Raw genomic sequence first — 24588 nt, 5'->3', positions numbered from 1 at the left:
AGAGGATACTACTGTGTCAAAATCAAACTCTCTAAAATGATGTGCCTTCTGAAGTGGCTCAAGCACCATTTTTATTGTCTAAATGAAAGGAATCTCAAACTTATAGACACAGACAATAGTATAGCGGTTATCAGAGAAAAAGTGGGGAGGGGAAGAGGTAGAAAACAATAAAAGGTCAAATATATGGTGATAGAAGGAGATTTGACTTTGGGTGGTGAACACACAATGCAATATGTAGATGATGTATTACAGAATTGTACGCTTGAAACCTAGATAATTCTATTAACCAATGTCATCCAAATAAACTTAATAATAAAAAAAGGAATCTCTTAAAAACTGTCATATTAGATTAGGGAGGCTGAGTTAGAAGGCTGGTGGGAAAGAGTATGAGCAGTGAATGACAAACGCTACAAACAAGCTTCTATCATCTATAACTCAGACTTCACGTGGTATATTTATTTGAAACCCTGGCACTTTATACAAATAGGTTGTCATGTAAAATGCAAACAACTCTCTTTTGACAAAGTGATACTGCTGTAGGGCTGGGCTGATGGCTTTATATACTGCAAATCTCTTTAAGTGACGAATGAAAGCAGAGTCTTGAAATTATGGTGATGTGGAATTACTGCATAAATCCTTCCTGGTTCTTGGGGGGAGCAAAAAGATAGCTTTTTGCAATTAACTTAAAAAAAAAAAATCTGAAAGAGGAATTTAGATCTTTATAATCTCAACTCTGTGGAATTTATTCTGAAGTTACCAGCACAAAATTGAGATATGTCCTCAAAATTTCTTCAAACGAGATGTACAATGTTATTTACAGATCTGGCTAAAGTGCTGCTCTTAACCCAGACTACGCCAGCTGCCACTATGCCAGGCGCAAGCGTAATAATTATCTCCACTAGAGACTTGGGGTGCACCGACACGGAATTTGGTGTGTTTGATAATGCAGCTTTTTGTGGACACGCACTGCTTTCCCAAGCTGTCTACCTCAGTGGCATGTTCGAACGAAGCTGGATAGTTTAAAAGGCTCTGCTTTCACACTAGCTTTATTTAGCTTGAATAAACATTTCCAATCTATCTCACATATCTCTGCATAAATGTTGCTACCCCACTCTTGTCTCTTAATAAGGATTTTTATAAAGAATCCTGTTGGGTAACATCTTTCTGATAGATGATTAATAAGAGATACAGAATTTCTTTTTTAAAAATCGTACTCTGACTGGAAGAGGGCAAATTCATTATCCATAAATCAAAAGGACCCAAGGATTTCAGTTATACCAGAAGCCTTATCTGACTTCAGTCTGACAGGTAACTCTAGGCCGTAAATGATTAAATAAAAGTCTAAGTTCACACAAGCATGGAAAAAATGAAACTCAAAGACCAGAAACTTCAAATAAAATTTAAATAAAGTCAGAATTTTCAACCTCAAAAAGAAATGGGGAGATATATGATCTGATGGAAACTGTGATTTCAAATGGGGGTTTCTTTTGTTGTTTGTGTTTTTCAAAACCAGATTCAAATTTTACAATACCATCCAAAAGAGAAAAGTTTTGAGAGTAATGTGACCAGTCTTAAAAAAAAAAAAAAAAAAAAAAAAAAACTTTTTAATTGATACAGCATATATGTGGTGAGGCAAAATAGAGATAGCCACAAAATCTTTACATTCCTTAGATTGAGAGGCGGGGGAGCTGTATTCCCACTACTTGAATCTGGTGGGATCAGTGAGCATTTTCACCAGAGAATTCAGCAGAATTTACTATGCCTACGTCTTAAGAAACGTGTTTCCACTGTCTTAAAAAACTGGTTCTTAAAGACATGAATTATTTTCAGGTAAGAAGACTGATTATCTTGAGGCAAATATGTCGAAGGAAGCCCAAGATAGCCACATGGAAAGTGAAAGCAACCTGAGTCATCCCAGCCAAGGCTCCGCCCAAGCAGTCACCCCTAAGATGAATGCTCTGTATAAATCCCTGATCCATATCATTATAAGATATAATGACAATTTGTTTTCAGCTATTGAATTATGGAGTGGTTCATTACACAGCAATAGATAACCAGAACATATAGTATAGTGGGATAATCTAAAGAGCATCCCTCTGTATTTTTGCATTTGTATACACACATGTAACCACCATGCGGATTATGATACACAATGTTTCCATTACTCCAAAGATTCCCCCGGCCCTTCCCAGACTCTACTTTCAATAAACTCCCCTCCAACACACCACAGACACACACACACACCCATGATTCCAATTTCTCTCATCAGTTCTTGAATTCTAAAATACTGGACATCACACAGTATACATTTTTTAGTATCCAGCTTCCGTTACTCAGCTGCCTGTGAGATTCATTAATTTTGCTGCACAGGACAGTAGATGTTGTGTTTTTAATGCTGTGAAGTATTCCATTTTATACGCCTACGACATCCATCCATTCAGTGGTTGATAGGTATTTGTGTTTTTTCTAGTTTGGGACTTTAAATAAAGCTTTTATGAACATTCTTGTATAGTCTTTTGGTGGATAAATACACTTATTTCTCTTGGGCATAAACTTAGGGGTAGGCTTGCTGGGTCACAGATTAGGAAGGACATGTTGACTGAAGTATCAGTTCAGATTCAACTTACTTATGGAACTGCCCATCAGGCAAATACCTAGCAAATATTGAGACATAATAATGCCAAGCATTAAATTAAGCTATTTATGATTTGTCCTTCCATATTTGACCTTTCCTGACTAACTGTACAATAGTATTGTTCTCAACAATGTCTACTGTCATGAAAATGACACTGTTCTTGGAAAAATCCTATCAGGCAAAGTCAACCTCTAAAATAGCATTGTAATAAATATGCAGAAATGTCACTTTTCGCATTAGCCCAAAGGTTTTGTATAGCTTAAGGATATGTGCAGTAAGCTAACTATAAAAATAGAAACTTGACAGTGGGGATGTATGTGTGTGTCAAAATAATATTACTCTTTCTGGGAGTATAGCAGAAAAAATGACACTACATCCACCAGCATGATTTTTATAGATCTGCCTCTTTGCCAGATGTCACCTTTTATAAACTGCTTTATAAAAACATGACAGTATAAGTGCAATAGTGTGTTTATTGCTTGATAAGCTTTAGTAATAAACTTAGGATTGGTTGAAAATTAAAGCCTTAGAGCCTATTCATTAAGCATTTAGGACAAGTGCATAAGCAAAAAAATGCAAACTATTAAATGCTCAATGTATGCAGATCAAGCTACTGGCAGTAAGTACTATTTCTCAGTCAGTATGCCTTATGGAAATATCTGCCAGTTTCCTTGCCATTGAGCTAAATGCATTACAGCCACAGCTAAAGGATGTCGTTTGCATCGCTCAAATTTGAGTGAAATCCAGAACCTTACAATTGCCATAGGCTCACTCAAAACAGATCCAGCCTTTAAGTGTTCTGTAACTTAGCACAGCATGTCTTACATATGGCAAACAGTGTTTCTGACAACTATTTTCTGAAAATACTTGAAAAAATTTTAAGGCATTTCTTAAAATAATTTCATAGCACACACTCACTATTTTCATTATTGATGGACTATACATAGTAATGTTTCTTCAAGTATAGCCTAAGGATTTTTGAATTATTTGTAGTGTGGGCTAAAAATAGGGATTCTAGAGTCTACTCTTAATTGATTGAAACAAAATCTCTGAGGTAAGGGGCCCAAGAAATAATATTTTATTAACTAATTCCAAATCATTTTTATTCGCAATAAAATCTGTAAACCACAACTGTATAGGAATCTAATAATAACAAATTTCAAGGCGAAGCACTGTCCCAGTAGTGTCATTTCACGTGAATAATATATATTCTTACATTCTTGAGTTCAATTTGTTACTCAACTTTTTATTTAAAAAAAAAAATTAAATAGCTTATATCTATTTAAATTCCTTTTTTTTTTTCTTCTTACAGGTAAGTATGAAGACCCATAAAACAAAATCTAGTTAAGGACCTTTGAAAATCAATCCCCACAACAATTGCATGCATAACTAACCTTCTCTGAAGATTTTATTATCCTGGGTAATCTTTGTAACTGATAAATGTGAACAGCAGCAATTACAGAAATGAAACAATTCCTTTATCTGATGTTTCGTTAAAACTCCTCTGTTGCTCCTTAGATTTTTCTAATGCTTACTATTCACCGGGATCCCTTCCATACCCAGACTTCATGATACTGTAATAGTTAACTATAACAAAGCTACCAACATGCAGTTTGTATGGTGTGGAACCTCATAAAAATGCTGCTAATACAAATATTAAAATAATGATATTATTTTTCTATTAGTGAATCACTGTAGCAATGTGACAATATGAAAGAGAAACTGTCATAGATTTATAGGTGCTATAGAACATTAATACTGGGAATTACTAGTCCGAGATTCCTTTTCAGGGAAGCTCAATACATCACGAGACAATGTAGTGACAAAGGAGTATAGGGCTTTCTCAACATGAGAGATACTGAATATAAGCCCCTAAAATTACAAAAAGGATAAGAGTGCCTGGCCTTTTCTTTGGAAGTTCAAACAAAGAACTTGCAAATAGAAAGTCAAGCTCAATTTCGGATAGTTTTATTTTTCTTCTGCAAAATAGCACTGAATCAAAAGTAAAATAGAAATCAGAGGAAGAAACTATGGGAAAAATTGCAGAGAAAGGTATAGGAGTAGCAGAGGAAACTGTTCCTTCTCAGAAAGAATCCAGATGTTTAAAAAACAAACCAACCAACCTAAGAAAACAGAGGAAATAGGCCAAGTAAATTCTATCCAAGTCCCTATTCCTTTGGGTCTTGTCATATCACATAAACCTATCAGAAGAGTCAAAACCATAATCACTGGTATCCTGACCATGTGATGTGGAGAAGAGAGCATTAGATTCCCACTCAGCAGAACTGCAGTCCAGTTTGATTTTTTTTTTATTAATTATGTTTTTTATGGTGGCATTGGTTAACAATATCCAATAAGTTTCAGCTGTACACTAAAACAGTAAGGCATATATATGTACACGTTAAGGCATATATACATATATATGTATATGTATGTGTGTGTGTGTATATATATTTATACTATGTGTTTACCTCCCATAGTTACACTTACTCATTAATTGACATTTTAAAAGTTTATGAATCTCTGTATTAATTTCCTATTGCTGCTATAACAAGTTACTATGAATTAGTGGTTTAAAATAACACATATATTCTCTTACTATTTTAGAGGTCAGCAGTCTGAAGTCAGTTTCACTGGGCTAGAGTGAAGGGGTAGGCCAGCCTGGTTCCTTCTGGAGACTCCAAGGGGAGAAATCATTTCCATCTTTTTCAGCTTCTAGTGGCTGTCTGTATTCCTTGGTTTGTGGCCCCTTCCACCTCTTCAAAGAGCATCACTACAATCTCTGCCTCTGTTGTCACATTTCCTTCTCTCTGATGCTGACTTTCTTGCCTTCCTTTTACAAAGACCCTGTGATTATGCTGGGACCACCCAGATAATACAGTATAATGTTCCCATTTCAAGAGCCTTAATTTAATCACACGTGCAAAGACCCATCTGCCACATAAAGCAACATTGATAGGTTCCAGGAATTAGGATATGGATATATTTGGGGGCCTTTATTCACAATCTCTCTGAGTTTTCTTTTTAAAGCTAATTATTCATTTACTCATAAACCTATCCACCTACTCACTCCCTTTACTTTATAGAGATTTGTCAGGGGTTATCAACCAATATGGCAGATCAAACTGGTATGCTATGAAGTGGTATGCTAAAAAGGATGTACTGACACTTTCTCATCAATTTGTAAATTGATTTTTGCTGCAACTAAGTATACATCTTGACAAGGTGATTTTTTTCAGTTATACACACACACACACACACACATATATATTTTGAAAAAAATTAGGTAATTTAGGTAATAATTTTAGGTAATTACATTATATATTATATATGTATATAAATATTATATATATATATCTATAGAGAGAGAGAGAGAGAGAGAGAGAGAGAGAGAGAGGAGAAGAGGAGAAGAGGAGAAGAGGAGAAGAGGAGAAGAGAAGGAGAAGCGAAGCGAAGAGCAGAGCAGAGCAGGTGATGGAGAAGTTTGTAGACTTGGATAACTAGCTTGCCAGTCAGTAAAAGGGTAGAGACAGTGATTAACATTAAAATGGTACCAGAGAAATGTATCAGATTTTCTGGAATGTATAGAACTATGTTTACAGGAAGATACAGGAATTTGCCTCATGAGCGCCTAAAAGACCATGGCAAGAAGAGAAAACAGCCCAGCTCAAATAGTAGCACGTTCACAGTGAGACCAAATGAAGAAACTGATGATTGTGGAAGCTTCCAGAGATGCTGTAGGAAACTATTCCTCTCTAGCAGTTACTGCACCGTACTTTTCATAACCTGTTTGGGATTGCTGATTTTTGGTCTTCTCACACCAGAATGAATCCCTGGTTCTGGTGATGGAGTTATTATTTTCCTATAATCCTATGAAGAACAAGTAGATGCCTACACAAAATAGGATTCTGTTAGGACGAAAAATAGAGAAATTGCTTTGGGTAAGGCACTAAGAGGGTACACCACGGCATCTCTCTCAAAAATATATAGTCATTCAGGCTCTTTTGGTACCTCAGGTTAAAGTGCTCCCTAGAATGACATCTTACATCTGAATTTCTCCCATACAAGTTCTCGCTAAAGTGGCTTTTTATATGTACAACCAAGTCCATATTTTAAGATAAACCATTTAAAATAAACTTTTTGAATTCAGTGAAAATCGTCTAGTCATTTTTCAAATTTTGAGTTGTCTAAATATAGGTTAAAATAATTACAACTTTAAGCCCACTCTTTAAATGTGTTGATCCTAGTATAAAGTTCCAGAAGCAAGCATGCTCACTAACGGAAAAGAGCAAAAGGCAGAGGGCGTGGGGAGATGGTGGCAGTGTTACTGTGATTGAGTTTTGGGTTAGAAAGTGTTTTCTGGATAAAACCTCAAAATAAAATTTAAGTGCCTTAAACTTGAAAGAATAACAAGTGACAAAAATGGCTAAATGGAGATAAAGATTTTTTTTTTTTAGAATTCTTAATCACATCACTGACATTCTCCAATAAAGAAGCATTTAAATAGGTATGCATTAAAAATAATGCTTTTTATCTGATTTAAATTCAAGTGTTAAGCCTTGTCCAATAACTAAAGTGGGAGAAAGACTGCACAATCTAAATTTTACATTTAAATTAGATGGCGGTTATCTTCCTGGACTCAGTTTCAGACATTCATATAAATCTTTATTTAAAATATTATGATAAAGTTATTGGCATAAAAACATCCAATCAAATAAACACACACATTTCTATAAAACTTTGTGCTATAAATTTAAAATTGCAAGTAATATAAAAGGAAAGATGGATCATTATAATTAGGGAGATATAAATTCGAAATAGAGGAACATATTAATATTTTAATCTGATAATTCTTTTAAATTACCTAAAATTTTTATATCAGCAATTATTGCCTTGAGCACTCAATTAAAACCAAAATCACAATGATTATCCATTTAACTAATTTATTAAATAAAACATGTTCAGTTATACACTAAATCTAATTATGTGACCAGAAAAAAAGGCAGTTATGAATTTCAATAAGAATTAGGAAAATTATTAAAGGCCTTTTAACTTGTAATTTGTATGACCAGGGATACCCAAAACATTCTTGGTCCTCTTCTTCCTGCAGGCTGAGGACTTCCCTAACCAAGAATAATAGTTACCACAGCATTTGATGCATTTGATACATGGCATCCACCTTGCCGTGAATAGACAGCCAGTATCTTATTTAATTCTTACAATAACTTGAAATCACTTTAAAGATGAGGAACCAATCAAGTGTTAAAAGATTTAATACCTTCCCCAAGATTATAGAACCAATAAGTGACAGAACTTCAGAGCTTACAGGGAAATTGCTGGAATCCAAGAACTGTCTATATATAAAAGGTATCCATCACTGCTTCTCAATGGTGATCCCGAATCAGAGTCCCCCACAGAATTTTTTAGAAACATACTTGTCCAAGCACAGCCTACAGAAATACTGTGGGCCAATGTCTTGTTTTTACTACACATCTCCAGGTAATTATGATGCCCAATCCTAGGATGCAAGAGAATCCCTACACCTCATCTCCATATTTCAAGGGATCCTAGAGTATATTAGAACTGAAATTTCCTTTTTGTAGTAACAGTACATCACATTGATATCATAAGCTCTTAAAACAGATGACATGCCTAAAATATTAAGGTATTTTCACACATGTTACCATATGTGACATTATATTAACTTGGCAACGGTGACAGTGGAAGACTTATCATACTCAATTAAGGTTTGAGCCAAAGGAAGCATCAACTTCTTGGCTGTGGAGGCAACTAAACACTATATCACCCAATTCCTCTATTTTATTAACAAGAAGTCTAAGATCCAGAGAGGTTCACTGACTTTTACAAGATTACTCAGTTAGAAAACAAGGGTGCAAACAGGAATTCAGCTCCTACAATTATGGATGCAATGTATTACTTCTAGGACACCACACTTGGCCTGCCTCCACCCTTATTTAATGCCTAGCATAAAATAATGTGCCCATTATTTTCACTTTGCCATCACATGGATAATAAAGAGGAAACAAGAATTTTGGAGTTGAAAGATTCCTGCTGGACAATTTTGAGCACTTTCTGAGGACAAAACATTTTCATGTGTCATTTTGTTCGAGAGATCTCAGTAAGCCAGTGTCCCCAGAGATGCAGAAAATGAAGCTCAAGAGAGGTTATGTGACTTTTCCACACCATGCTGCAGGCTGGAACCAAGGGCCAGGACGCTGAGGTCTCCAGACTCCACACCAGGTGACTGAGCTCACCTTGGAGCAGGTCTCTAACTGCAGTCATGTTCATGGTTTTGGTCACACTTTGTGCCTCCTGTACTTTTATTTGATGTCTATTTTCTTTACATTTGCTCAATTTGCCTTTAAATTACTTTGATTTAAATGGAAATGTGACATCTCTACCATAACTGGAAAACCAGTATCACTTGCCAGAAATAGACAGTAAGCCCTATTAATCTCGAAAAAAACCTGATATTAAAGTTGCTAGAAGGGATCCCTGCCTGAGGCTCTGAGCCCGGGGCCTGTGCCAGCTCCGTTAAAAGGAACATTACCAAGTGTTCAGAAGGTGGTAAGACTTCCCTTTGGCTAATGAGAGGGGTCTAAAGAAGTAAAAGAGAGAAATTTCCCAAGCTTGCAAGAAATGCCATCTTAGAATAGTGGTACTGACAACACAGCTACTCTGGTCGAAAGAGGATTAAATTGATGAAGGTCTGACGCTCCCCTATTCTGAAGAGGCCCTATTAAGCATAGGCTAAAGAGCCAAATGAATCCGCCCTGTGCCTTGATTTGATTTGATTAATTAGGGATTATTAATTTTTTTGCTTCCTTTAAGGTAATCACTTAACTTTTTTCTCATTTTACTTGGTTGATGATATCCTGGTGCACTACTATTTTTTTTTTAAGGTATCATTACTGTGCTAGTATCTGTAAGGAATTAAAAGGTTTTCCCTTTGTTTCCTTTGAATACAAGCATCAGTGAGATGCATTTAATAATCATGATTATTCTAGATATTCATAAATTTGCTCCAAAGGTCATGTAAAGGTGACCAGATCATTTCTACTGTTAATATGTGTTACTATGTCCCTCTAATTCTCATTCTTAATATTTACCAAAAAAGGTGTTAGCACTTTTTCTGCGAAGAGTAAAATAGTGAGCTGTAATTTTTTCATATTACTCATAGATGTATTTTTATAGATTATTAAAAAAAAAAAACACAAGCTGGAAATGTGGAAATATGAAAGCATGCTACATATTTTATAATTACATTTTATTGCATTCTGTTAAATGGCCAGAGGGTTTTTAGAAGGCAAAGATACGTCCAAATTAAATTACTATTATTAAACCCCTTGAGCCACATATTGAGTTTAGACTGTCACTAGAAACTTTTGATATATTAAATAATATGCAGTATGTAAGCATTAGACATAGTTTAATATATTTAAAATAGATTCCTATATATCTGTAAGCACAAACTAAGACCTGAAATACATTTTTCCTTTAGTGAAAGTGTTTTGTTTTAAATTCATTTTTTCAAAATCAAATTAATGAAAGCTACAGAGCAATAATCTAGCATATAGAAATGCCTTAAGAGTTGGTTTTTTAAAAAGCTTATCTAAATTTATTCTATTGCTAAAAATGATTTTTAAAATTTGTATCTAATAGGTCTTAGTCAATTAAACGATAACATAGATGTATAGCTAAATTTCCAACAGTAGAAGAATTTCAAATGTAATAAACCAAACCAAAAAGGGAATTAATAATTCAAAGTATGATGACCACTTCAAAATAAAATTGACTCAGTGTCCCCTGCAGAGGAAACCAGGAAGAAGATTAGGTTTACAAGATAATCACATTATATTACACTTTTATTGAATGTGCTTACATTTTGAACTATATAATTGTTCTTGAAATGTTCCCAAGTGTATGTAATCATAAGCTATATAATGGCAGAGTTCTACCTAAATTTTGCAATCAAAGGGGAACAGGATGCAAATATATCTAATGTGGGCACTTTGGATTACTTGAAATAGATAAGAACTTGACCATCAGTGAGCAATGAACTCTCCAATGTCCTGAATCTTATACACATCCCAATTCATAATAATTGATAATTGCTATACATTGAAAAGATGCACAGTCTCCCTCAGCAGAATTCTCTGCCTTTGTTAAGGGCTACCAGTAGTAGTGACCATCCATAAACTGAGAAATGGAGCTGGGGAAAAACATATTTATGTCGTTGAAGAAGAGAAATGTGAAAAATGCTTCCTGAAGAATTTTCCAAGGCCAAAAAAACACCCCCATGTTTCCCCCAGTTTTCTACCACTAAAGGACCCCAGTAATTGAAAAATAACATCTATTTATGGATTTAAATTTGCCTGAATCTGGCCATGCTAATTTTAAGTGAGACGAGACAAGAAGCGGAAAATACAGACAATAAATACCAGGAAAATGAAGCTAAGGTTCTCCTGACTGAGGTCCTCCTAGCCATCTCATGTACAACACAGCACCCTTCACTCACAGCACTTCCCATCCTCCTTCCTAGCTTTATTTTTCTCCCTAGAACTCACCACTCTGTAACACAATATCTGTTACACATTTCATCTTCTTTATTGCTTTCTGTGTCCTCCACAAAATGCTCTCTACGAAGGGAGGGGTTTGGAGTTTTCTCGTTCATTGCTGTGTCTCCAGCAGTGGATGACAGACAATGCCCACCTTATTTACAATCTAGTCCAGAAGTCTGTCAGCTTTTTCAGTTAAGTGTCAGATGGTAAATAATTCAGGCTTGCAAGTCATACGGTTTCTATTGAATTACTTAATTTTGCCATTGTAGGGCAAAAATAGCCACAGACGATATATAAATGTATTGGCATGGTTGTATTTCAATAAATCTTTATTTACAAAAATAGCCAGGGGGCCACATTTGGCCCAGGGCAGCAGTTTGCCAACCCTGATCCAGACCATACCTTCCACATGGTAAGTGCTACAAAAATATTTAGGTAAGTGAATAAATGAATGTGATATCCTCAAACCAGTCATCTCTCCTGTTTACCACACAGATTAAAGCAGACTCTTGCAAAACATAACTACTATCAGTTACTTTAATTAATATTAAAAGCAGAGTGGGTGAGTAAAATGTATAGTTTTTTTTCCTGAATGACTGGGGATTGTCTCTGCTGAAGGAAAATCAGGTACCCGTTGAAGTCTGTCTAAATTTCATTATGGATGAGAACATCCTGTTTGCATCTGACACGTATCGATAAAGAAAGTAGAGCAAAGAGGAGTAATTTGCTCCTGCTCCAATGAGGACATTTATACACATGTGTAGGGGGAAATATGAAGGACTCAATCTGTATATACTAACTTCATCAGAGGCCAGAGCTCAACATATTATTACTACCTGGGAGCTTCTGTAAAAGGTAGATTCTTGGCTCACTTCAGATTTGCTGAAGGATTCTCCCAAAGGTTAGAACCAAGAACATGCATTTTTTAGCACTTTCAAGTTTGAGACCCACTACTAAGTTGTAACTGAATCACTACCACTATTGCTTTGGGTTCCCAGAGGAAACTCAGATGGTGCTGAAGAGACTATAACAAAAGGATTAAGAACATAGGGGAAGGCAGGGAAAGGAACCAACAGGGAGGTGGAGGGCGCTCAGGGAGCAGCAACGGCAGGAAGCCATGGCATCCCTGGGCCTCGGAGGGCAAGGGGAGGCCATGGTGACACCAGAGCCCAGTCAGGGCTGAAGTATGGAGGAAGGGCAACTGGGCTGGGAGGAGCAGGGAAGAGAACCCTAACTCGTCTCTGTTTTAATCTGATTTCCCGCCTCACTTAGTTAATCCAAGATTCAGTCTGTAAGGGAGCCTGGGCAATGCAGTCCACAGGACAGAAAGGGGCAGAGACTGGACACAGAGTAAGGCAGAAGGGACAGAGACATGGCTGTGGGTGAGAGTGCAGAGTAACCAACACACTGATCAACTATGATCAAAATAAAATCATCCTGGCTGAGTACAGATATGAAAATTCCACCCTCTCTACATCAATTATAAAAAAGACCAACAATCAGGAGGAATGATCCCCATACATGCCCAATAACCCATTCTTAGCCAAAAATTTGTCTTGACTTATGCATCGGTCTTTTCTAGGAAACTTCCCCACCCAGGTTACAGTCTTCAAAACTTGGAACCAAGAGAATCCCTAGAGTCAGCAATAAATGAAAACGGTGTCTTGATTTTAAATTATATGGTAACACATTGATAAATAACCATGGTATGATTAGTCGATTCGGGACCGCAGTGTATAACAGAAGAATCCATCCATTATCTGTTCAACGTAATTCTTTCGTTCCAGCAACTTTAAAAACAACCAAGGAAAATTACTGTCCCTTAGTAAAGCCTTTTGAATTTCATATGCATTTAATTAGGTAACTGCCAGCTCAAGGACGAGAACCATGACAAATAGTTGTTCTTTTCAAATTAGAAGAATAGACTGTTCAATGAGCAATATTGATGTTTCAAGCACTCACGCAGTTTTCCTACTTTCTTTTTTTAGTTTAGCTAACCATTTTAACATTTAATGAAGCTTTTGTGACCACCGTTGTCTAGCTGAGAGTTCTAGTCATTAGCTTTTAAAAACAGCCAAAAGCAGCCTCCTCGTGTGCAAAAAATACTTTGTTTCTCACCAGAGGCCACTGTGATCCACACTACTACTACTACTACAGTATTTTAACAAGACCATTTCATGAGCAAACAGAAAAGCAAACAGAGAATGTGGATTGTCAGGCGATGCCTCTGCTAATTGTAATTGTGCTCGACCTTAACCTACAGTAATGATCCTAGCCCAGCTGCTCAGCCCAGGCAGATGAGTTAGGACTTGGGGATGGGGGTTGGTGAGTAACTAAGAGCAGAAAGTGCAGAACCTTGAGACTATGCAGCTATTCCATCTGCATTCCTGACTTTCCTCAAGGGGATGTCCAAGCAAAGTAGAGCAGTGGGAGCAAAGCTGGCTAGCTGAATTCGCTTGCAATTCTTTCTATGCTGCACCTCCTCCGACACCCTCCACCCCTTCACTCACAGTTGAAATTCAAGAGCATTAGACACACACTTTGTAGCTACTCGTGAATATGGTGTGTGTTTACATTTTGATAAGTCTTGAAAATTATTTGCATCATATATGTGAAGTAAACATCTCTACTGCAGACAAGGGCCAAAAAGGAAAGACGAAACTGTTTGATAATTTTGGTAAAATCAAAACTAAAACTTCATTGCCTTGTAATTTCAAATAAAAGTTTATAGCTGGATGTGGTAAGTTAACATATTAGATGTAGACTCTAATGATCTCATCAATATATTTAGTGAATATGGCCATGGAATGTACAATCAAATATTTCCAATCTTTAGGTCTTCTTGAAAATTGACTGTGTTTTACAATCAGACTCTCAGGTTTTCAAAGGATTCTAAACACATCACTCAGACTGACAGAGCAAGTATTCCAGACAATTGGTTCCCTGAGGGTCAAGACAGTGATGCTCGATCAGGATTCAAACGGGTCATAAACCCTTCATGGATCTCTCTCAAGTGGGTGGTGATGTCTCCCTAGGGCCGCTCATCATTTGCTGCTACAGTCAAGCACTTGTCATTATAGACAAACACCCCGTCAGTCTTAGGTACTCATCCAATCAAGTCTTACTGCAACCAGGGAAGAGAACCAGTAGTACAAAAAAGTCCAAAGAGAAAAATTAGGCCTGTGTGCCTATCCAGGCATGACTTCTCACTGCACACTACATTTCTATACCTGTGCTTTCAGCATTGCCATAAAACTCAGCACTTGTTTATCTACCAAAATTGCAGGCATTCAAATTGTTCTGGGACCATATGTATCAAAAGCCTTAAAACACAAAACCTATTTCTAGGAATTTATCCTAAGGAAATAACTGGACACGTGCCTAAAAGATGTATGTACAAGGTTGTTTTGCTGCCCTGTTCTTTACAGAAACAAGATTGCAAATGCATCGATCTTAGTTTTGTTGTCTGCTAAGCTGTTACAATTATATCTTGTCACTTATGCCAGGAGCAGACTATATATGGCTTTTACCTAAAGGAATATCACAGCCCTGAGTGCGTTGGAAAACAGAAGGCCAATGCGGTATTTTAAAGCAGAAGCTTCAACCTCCAGTCTTGCTCATGTCCCATAGTTCTTTGAAAGGTTGCCAGACCTAAGCTTTATTGTATAAACATGACCGAACTTCTCCTTATTAAAAACTCTTCCAAGTCTTCCTACTGTCACCAGTACCTCTGAATGCCTTAGCATGAATTTAAAGGCCCTGCCTTATCTAAGTCCTGTTTATCTCCCCAACTCACCTCTTGCTTGCTACTCCTCTCCTCACCTGTACTGTGTTCTAGTCACACTGGATTTCACAAAGTACTCTTACCTTTAGGACTTTGCACATGCTGTTCATTCATTCTGCTGGGAATACCATGCCTTTCCATACTCATTGGCCCAGTTAGCTCCTACTTGTCCTGCACCTCTCAGAGGCCTGTCCTGACTTGTCTCCCCTTCTTTCCATGGGTGGATCCAGGTGCCCTTCCTGTTTGTACCTTTGCTGACATTTTACACATTATCTTCTAACTGCCTATTGCAGGTGAAATCTGTTTAGCTGGATTCATTTTGCATTTTTAGTGATGCTTGCCTCTTCATCTGACTGTGATTAATCTGCCACGGGAGTGCAGTGAATCTTTAATTATAGCTTCTTCATCCTCTGTCTTTCCCCCATGCACTTTTCCACTGTTCAAAGTCCCAATGGGCTGGAAGTTTTACAAAAGTTTTAACCTATGTGTTACACAAATTATGGCCTTTGTGTACAGAGAAGAAAAGTTAGAGTTGTTAGGTATATTAAATTTGTGATTTTTCCCCCCTACAAACGATATTCACCTCCTTTCTTTCCTGTCCAGTTAAATCCTCATTTAACATCATAGGTAGGTCCTTGGAAACTACAACTTTAAGCAAATTGCTTATAACAAAACCAGTTTCACCATAGGTTAATTGATGTAAACAAGAGTTACATTCCTAAATCATATTTCTAGTCACAAAAACATCACCAAATTTCTAAATAAAGACTCCAAACACTTCTAATATTAAACACTGAAATAAATGTGAGCTACATATGAATTTTAAGAAAGATGAGTAAAAACAAGGAAGATAATTATTTTCCAACCTGCTTATTCCAACCTGGGATGCAGGTGGCTGGAGCTCACATGGGACAAAACCGGAATACCTGAAGAAAACCCAGAGTGGCCCCAATTCGAGAATCTTTTTTTTTTCTCATCCATGATATAAAGGGACGACATTATTCAAAGACCCACTGCATAAGACTTCAGATATCCAGCTTCTTCCCTTCTTCCTCCCTCAACTCTCTCCACCTCTAATGCAACCAGGAATTTGCTCCCCAGAAACAAAGATGACAGAAATAAAGTTGGAGACATAGAGATGGTCTCATGCCCAACTCAGAGAAACAATTTTCCCTCCCTTATCTCAGAACCGGGCTCGGCCGACACTGTGTCTGCACCTAGACATCACTGCTGAACAAAAGACTTTAAAAACTTTAGGAACGATTTATTCAAGGAAAGCTCCATTTCCAGGATCCTATGACTATATTCCAAGGTAATAAAATATAAATGAGAATAACGAACAAGCTAATAAACTGAATTGAAGGCTGCATTTCAATAATAAGGTTTGAGAGCCATTTACTGGCCACGTGTATCTCCCTTTCATGACTTCTAACATCGGCTGAATTACTTAACAGAAATGAAAGCTCATATTGCTTCTGTTATCCGATTCAGATGCTTTTTGGAGCTGAACAATGTGACATTCACTTCAGACCACTAGTATCTAATCAATACATAATGCAAAATATGATTTAAAATCAATTTAATTGTATTCTTGCTCTCTTATGAGTCAAGGGGGGAAACAAAGCTAACATTTGAGATATGAATCCATTCAGCTCTTTTCTAATAAAGGCACATATCCCTTGCTTCTAATGGAATGCAAGAGGTAAATTCAGTTGGTTCGTTCTACAAACTCCACATTAGACAAAGAATCATGCTGAAATAGCTAAGATATTGTATCCTAAAAGACATATTTGAAATTTGATTCTTTTATTTTGAATCACTTACCTATTAAAAGTTTCTTGTTATAAAAATTTTCCAAATTACAGAAAATTTTTTAAAATATATAATAAATATACTATATATACTTAATCCCTATAGTATTATATACTTGCTAAATATATGTATCCTTATTTATATAACTTGCTAATACATATATTTTCTGTATATATTTTGTAGCAATGATGCTCGCACAGAGAGCTTATGATAGTGTTCATAACGGTTACACTCAGTGGCACCCATTGCATCCATCTCACCAACGGTTGCTGAATTCCAACACTACCATGTTATATTATTTACATCCAAGGAAAATTAAGCTCAGAGAGATTTTAAAAGCAGCAGATTCAGAACTCAAAAATCTCATAATGCAATAGAATCTAAAAATTCTACTTTATATAAGGATGTTTACATCATTCCAAAACAGCCAGTGAGTTTCAGCTACAATTTCCATATCTCAAATGTTCTATTTATTAAAAAAAGTTTATTAAGCCAATTGACTATTTGTGGTAACATAGATACAGCCCATTTTTGTGTGTGATTTCAAGTAACTGTGCAGTTATAATATGTCCAAAACAGAATATTCTTTTTTTTAATATCTTTTCTAACAGTAATTAAAAATATCCTTATACAACATATCTATACAAAGAAATGCATATTTTAAAACTTGGATTTCATTTATAGAATTGTAAAATAATAAAATTGTATTAAAAAGACCATTTAAAGTACTAGTTGAAGTTTAATGGTACAGAAATATTTTGTTGTAATAAAACAAAAGATCGAGTTATACCTACAAGATAATCTCTGATTTGTAAAGTTTATAAGAAAGTAGTTCATAAGAAAATTGTCAATGCTAAGGCTTATGTGTTGAAATAGAGACAAAATGACAAAATTTCCACAAACTTAGAATTAAAAATATATTAGGTTGTCACAATTTGAGCAAGAAAATGTTGATGCATCAAAAGTGTCTAGTGAAATTTTAAACCATAAGAATATTTTTACAAATGATCCCATATTATTCTACCTTTGTCTTCCCTCTTGATAACAGGGTTGTTGACAAGCAATATAGTGGATGAACTAATGATCTCTGCTGGATATCTGATAATTCCTCATTTACATTTTGACAGACCACCCTCATAATTTCAAGCATTTATTATGTATGCCCTGAATAAGAACCTCGAGTTGTGCTGTCCAATAAGAAAGCCACTAGCCGCATGTCATTACTGAACAAGTGATATGTGGCTAGTCCATATCATGTGAGATAAGTGTAAAATACAAACTGGTTTTCAAAGATTCATCACAAATAAGAATACAAAATATCTCACTAATTTTTTATAGAGATAACATATTTAAATATTTCAGATATATTGGGTTGAAGAAACTATATTAAAATTAATTAACCTCCTTTTCATTTTTTTAATGTGACTACTAGAGGATTAAAAAATCACATTTGTGGCTTGTATTTTATTTCTGTTGAGCAGTAGTAGTGTATAGAGGGTAAAAATAAAAAGGATGATATGCTCCCATTTCTGGCTAAGAATTTTTTTTTAAATGCTAAATTACCAATTACATATTTTTTTCAGACGAAACATACACATTTTAACACAGAACATATTCTGACAGATCTAACAGAAAACATGAAAAATGTGTACATTCTATCATGATTATTTTTTATATAACAACAGCTGTTTGCCCGTACAAGCAAGAGACTGTTTTTCCACATACCACCAAGTACTAGCATTCAATCATGAGAGAAAAATAATTCTCCATAAGTTCTCCCCACATGCTTTACATCAACAGCAAGCTGTGCATTCATATGTACTCTGAAAATCTGAACCAAGCAGGAGCTGCTTCCCAGCTTACCACTTCACCATTTCTCTTTTAATATGGCAAATACAAAGTGCACACATTGGGCTGATTCAGATTATTCAAGGTCTGTACAAAACCGACCAAAAGGAAACCCAGATCAGCGAGTGCCACTTCTGCTCTTCCTCGGTTACAAAGGAGATTAGAAGATAGAGCTCTTTTGAAGGACTATGGGGGGAAAAAAAAAACTGGTCGAAAGTCAACTATTAAAAACATGGCCTTTGTTCTATGACATTTGATAATAGCTTGACATTCTTTCACAAATTTCAAGAGCCCATTTATCACATTTTGTAGTCAAGAACCACCTCACTTGTCGAAACCTAATTAGATCTGTGTTGTCAAAAACGGAAGTCAAAAGCCACATGTGGCTACTTAAATTTAAATGAACTAAAATTAGAAAGTCACTTCCTGAGTCTCAGTAACTACATTTCCAGTGTTCAATAAACATATGCAGTTGATGGCTACCATATAGGACAGTGTAGAACATTTTTTTATTACAGAAAGTTCTACAAGACAGCAGAGTGAAATAACATGCAATAAGTTAGCAATCTGGAAAACTTTAGAAAAGAGAGGCTGGGGTAGAGAAATCATGTGATTGTAATACAAACTAAGGGGCTGCTTTAGAACAATAAATCACATCACTGTGGTTACATTATGTCAAAACAAAGGAACTTTTCATTGCTCTTTTGGCAAGCTCAAGAGTTATGCTTAAAGATGTAGACAGAAAGTAAAGTAAGTGGATAGAAATTTCACTTATGTATACTGGTTTGATACTCGCCATGGCCATACACAGATTAAAACTCAGGCAAAATTTGGCCACTGATGAATTATGGTTTTGCTATTTCACAAGGGAAAGCTAGGCTCAGCAACATTTCTTTTTGGGCTAAGTTCTTAATAGAGACATTGGTTTTCTTCTTAATGTGATAAATTATAGTACTATACAGAATACTTTTTTTTTCAAATTGTAGGAAAAAATCACAATATACAGATTTTCTATTTTTTATTCCCTACTAAGAAGAGATGAAGCAATACCAAGGAATTAAAATAGTCAAATAATGGTTAAAAGCCTGCTTTTGGAATCCAAAAGGTTAAGTTTTATTCCCTTATTCCGCTCCCCCTGCCCGTGAGCATGCATGCCACCTCAAACTGTACATCTGCAAAATCTAATTGCCATACTGCTTCAATAATTCTTGGTGCACAATTTCTCACTAAATGCTTAACGAATGCAACCATTATGCCTCTGCTGCAAATTATTAATTTTAAAAATGTACATCACATTTTGTCATACTGAATACACATAAGTATAATCTAAATGACAATGCTACAAAACTATGGCAAAAATATCACAAACCTCCCATATCCCCCAAGGTTTATTTTCATGATGCACAAGTTACTAACGCTGTACTGAACACATTCCCAGCACAGTGTTTCTTTAAAAACCCCGGGTCATGATACTGAAAGAGAGCAATGAAATAAGGCAGACACACTAAAAGTTTTGCGGAAACACCACACAAAATCAGGGTCACTCAGCATTTCCAAAGAGTCCAGAGATAGCAGGAACCCTGGAACGAGGAGAGAACATGAGGGGCTGGAGTGCCTGAGGACCTCGTACAGAAGTTTGCATTCCTGGCCACTGGGAACAATCAAACTCTGTGAACTCTCTGTAAGGACACTGATAGAACCCCAAATACGTACTTACACACTACTGTCAAGTCTGAGCATTCCCAACAGCTTGAAAACATCTATCCAAGTTGCCATTTGTAAAAAAAAAAAAAAAAAAAAAAAAAAAAAAACTTCCAAAACAAAGTTATTTTTCCTATTTGCACAGAGACCTTGAGAAAAATGTCATGCCCGAGATGTAGCGGGATATAAGATAGAACAAGTTTTGTAGAGAAGGCTTCTGCAAACAGAAAAATAAATATGTTCTACATCAATAAGATTAATCATAGGAAACTGCCCAAATTCCATCACATTCCACTTCAAGGGGTAAAGCTTTCCCATTAATCGCTACTATCCTGGAGCCTTGCCTAACATTGTAACAGTATATGACAGACCATATGTGCTTGATTTTCCACAACAGGCTGTGCTACAAAAAAACTCTATCGTACTGTCTCTAAAAATCACCAAAATATTTTAAAAATTCAATAGTTTAACATCCAAAATATATACAACCGATTATTTCTTGTACCTGGAATTGAAAGAAAATTCCTTCAACACACACTGCATTCCAAATAACGTTCAGAAAAGATGGCAAAAATATCCTGTTATAAGACTCATTAGATGGTGTTCAAGAAAGATAGGGCACAGGCTGGTTTCTGCACAATATGACATATCTGAAGAGCTCAAGTGAATGCAGAAAACCATGATATATAATGGTGGCACTGTCATGGGAATTGAACAGTGTATTTATTTATTAGAGCATATAAATTACCAACTGGTATATAATGCAGCAACTGCAAAGTCAGCCTTCCTTCAGAATGCGAGAGGGCCTGGGGGAGTGGAAAGAGCATGTGGCTTTGAGAGCTAGATGGGCCTGCCTCAAACCTGGGAACACTACTTAATAGCTGTGTGACCTCAGTTTCCTTAACTCTGAAGGAGAGATAATAATGCCTCCTTTCCAGGCTCCATGTGAGAAGAGGTGACCAGCAAGAGAACAGAAGATGCCATCTGGCATACAGCTTACAAAGGAATTATGGACCACATGTCCTACTCCCCATGTCCATGGCAGATGCCGCTTATCAATCTTTACATTTGCTATTTCTGTTATGTATGTGCAAATACATACACTTATATATTTCTGTTACGCATAAGCAAATACGTATGTGCATATGCATATGCATATATATATATAAAATGAGTGATTTTTGACCTTCAAATATTTGTTTGGATATCAACTTTTCTTTTATTCTTTCTGGATTTGAATCTTAGGATCCAAAAATAACTCAGCTCCCCTAAACTCTTCAGCATTTGTTAAATGAAGAGTGATTCAATTTTGAGTCAATGTGCTATATTTCTTATCCATATCCTAAAACGAAGGAAAATGTCTAATGGTAATGTTCGTACTTCCAGTTCTCATCTAATGTACCCAAGGAAGATAAGAATATTAACTTAGCAGACAGCATTAGTTTTTTCGAATTCCACACTCACAGTTGCTCAGCACACACAGCCTTCCTGTCGACAATCAGCTCTCAGCACCTCAACGACATGTCAGAGGGACTCCAGTTCTTCGGCTGACCCACGCTCCTTACTTATTCTCATTTATCCTCTTGATTTTATTTCCTTCCTCAAAAAGAAGAACCCCATCTGCTAAAAAGAAATATTTGTAGCCGACATGACAAAAGTGGAATCCCTACTTCATAACAGCTGTGAATCAAAACACCAGTGACTGAAATTAACTACACTGTGCTTAGGAGCAGATGTGCGCAAAGAAACTGACTCAAGCTCTTTGTTCTCAGGCACCATGTGTAAATTATCTATAGACAACACGGTGGGCTATGTTCTCACTTCACTGTTATTCAAGTTCATTCTTAATGTCTCACTGAACTATTGCAGACTTAAGGAAAAAAAAAAAATTTAGGATCCCTCTTTTTTCCAAAAGAGGAGATTCTGAAAGTTGTCAATCACTCACTAGAAGTTCTGACTGAACAGATGGGTTTTGACACCTATAGTTTGATTTTAAATGCAAACATGTCAATTTATGCTCTGGCACAGATTCTTCAGTTTCAAAATTTTTTGAGAGGTATATAATCTTTTTTTTTTTTTTTACTTTTGTTCTCTAAACTCAGTTGTGCCTACATTACCAATTAAGCCAACAAAGATTTTATTACAGGAACGCTTATATAATTGTTATATTTTAATCCAATAGTCTTAAGTAATTTTAAATCATTACCAAAAATTCCATAAAATAAATTCCAAGTAAGAAGAGATACTTAAAACTGAAGTTGCATATTTATATGAATATAGAGGTTCAAACAATAATAGGGTTTTCTTTCTTGGTGACTCCATAATCAATAAACATAAACTGTGTTTCTATAGCTAGAACTAGCAAATAAGTGGCACACTGCCTCCAGTCTTTGTTCATATGGCCATGACACACTGGTCATCCACCTCAGCACTTCTGTCGATTCTTGCCCCTTAGATCCAAAAGACTATTTTCTGCTCTTGAGAGGTATAAACCAAGGGCAGACATTACCATCGAATAGTTAATTATCTAATTAGAAAGATGAAATACATACAACTGAAATGAAAATATTTTAGGCAAAATATCAAAATATGCAAGATGATAAACTAAGGGATAATTACTCAATTGTTGAAAAAGGATATTTGTTTGACTCCATGGAGTTTTGTTGTTCTGAGTTGGGTATACCCACATGGAACTTGTGTTCATACTAGTAAACCTATATTAAGCCTTTTGGGGGGCAATAATATGATAAATTTATTATAATTTTATTTAAAGGATCAAATAAACAGTATAATTTTAAAATGGTGAAATTAAAATCTGTTCAATTATAGCACTGTATTTTAAACCTACAGATATGTGAACTCTCCAGAAGCCTGAAGAATCTGGTCCACGTGGAGGCAAGGGCACCAGTGTGAAAAACACTTGCTATCACGAATCATAAGTGCTTGTATAAATCTGTGTTAAGGATCCATGCTTTTAAAGTAACAAGTCATATATTTCTTCTCCATTCCATTCCCCACACCGCACCCCCACCTCGACCTTTTTCTCAAGACATCTTTTTTGATAGATTGAAGGTAGGAAATGTGTGCTTATGTCTGAAAAGATGTCTCCAGCCCGTTCTTTTTGCTTTATAAATAGTATCATTCTTTCTCAAATTCTAGAATTAGGATGACTTCTATCTTCATTATGGGTGTTGTGATAATCATGCTTTCTGTATCTCCACGGATATTTTAGTGAGGGGTAGGCAAAGGCTATCTGTCGAGCTGCCAAGGAAATGGCTCAGGATACCTGGGTTGGAGCCCTGTCCACAGCATGAGCTTAGTAAGCAGTCACGGAAAGAACAACTGCATGAGCAAAAGTTAAAGGGCAGAGACAGGTCTTTGCATAGCAGCTATCTGATCACTGGCATGATGGGAAAGGCACTCTAACCTGGTAGGTAGAATAGAGTGCCTGAGAGTCTCACTTTATGAATATCTTATGTTTGGGTACTCCATGCTGCTTTTAAAAATAAATTAAAATATGGTAAAATATACATAGCACCAAATTTACTTTTAAGTGTATAGTTCCATGGCATTAAGTGCATTCTCATTATTGTGAAGCCTTTTTTATTCTTTAAATAGACTGAATATCCTTTTCTTCTGATAAACAGCAAGATGCTTTACATAATCCTATAAAATTCTGAGTTGCCCTCTTCCCTCAAACTAAACACAAATACTTAAAATTAACATGGAACACAGAAAAATTTTGAGACTGACAAGATTTTGGCTTTGGATGAGAAATTAAAAATTTAACTGAGATTCAAAGGAGATAAAATATTGCCTGAGGGCAGTAAAAGTTGAAAATTATAGAGAGTAATTATAAATGAAGAATAGATTTGATAGAAAATTGGAAATAAGTTCACATTTGTTGGCTTGTGTTTATTTTTGAAGATTTTCTTTTTTAATTAAAAAAGTATTGGGTGTGGCATTAACAAAATCAAATAAGTTTCAAGTGTGTTTTTCAATAGTAATACATATATTGCATTGTGCATTCACCACCTAGAGTTAGATTTCCTTCGGTCACCAAATATTTGACTCCTTTTACCCCCACCTACCTTCCCCCTTCTCCCCTTTCCTCCTTCCCTCTGCTAACCATTAATTCACTGTCTGTGTCCATGAGACTGCTTGTCATGTTTGTTTCTTTCAGTTTTATATCCTACATATGAGTGATATCGTAAGGTTTTCAACTT

At 35.9% G+C, this 24588-nt stretch overlaps 1 protein-coding gene across 3 annotated transcripts in view; it reads right to left on the bottom strand.

The window, feature by feature from the left end:
* The window catches only part of FHIT (fragile histidine triad diadenosine triphosphatase), a 1278128-nt gene that overhangs the window by 533813 nt on the left and 719727 nt on the right, over window positions 1-24588 (bottom strand). The window lies entirely within an intron of this gene.

Source organism: Rousettus aegyptiacus, unplaced genomic scaffold (genome assembly GCF_014176215.1).
Source record: "Rousettus aegyptiacus isolate mRouAeg1 unplaced genomic scaffold, mRouAeg1.p scaffold_m13_p_4, whole genome shotgun sequence".
NCBI classification, from domain to species: domain Eukaryota; kingdom Metazoa; phylum Chordata; class Mammalia; order Chiroptera; family Pteropodidae; genus Rousettus; species Rousettus aegyptiacus.
Note: the sequence above shows the minus strand (reverse complement) of the source record. Positions and strands in the feature narration are given on the sequence as shown.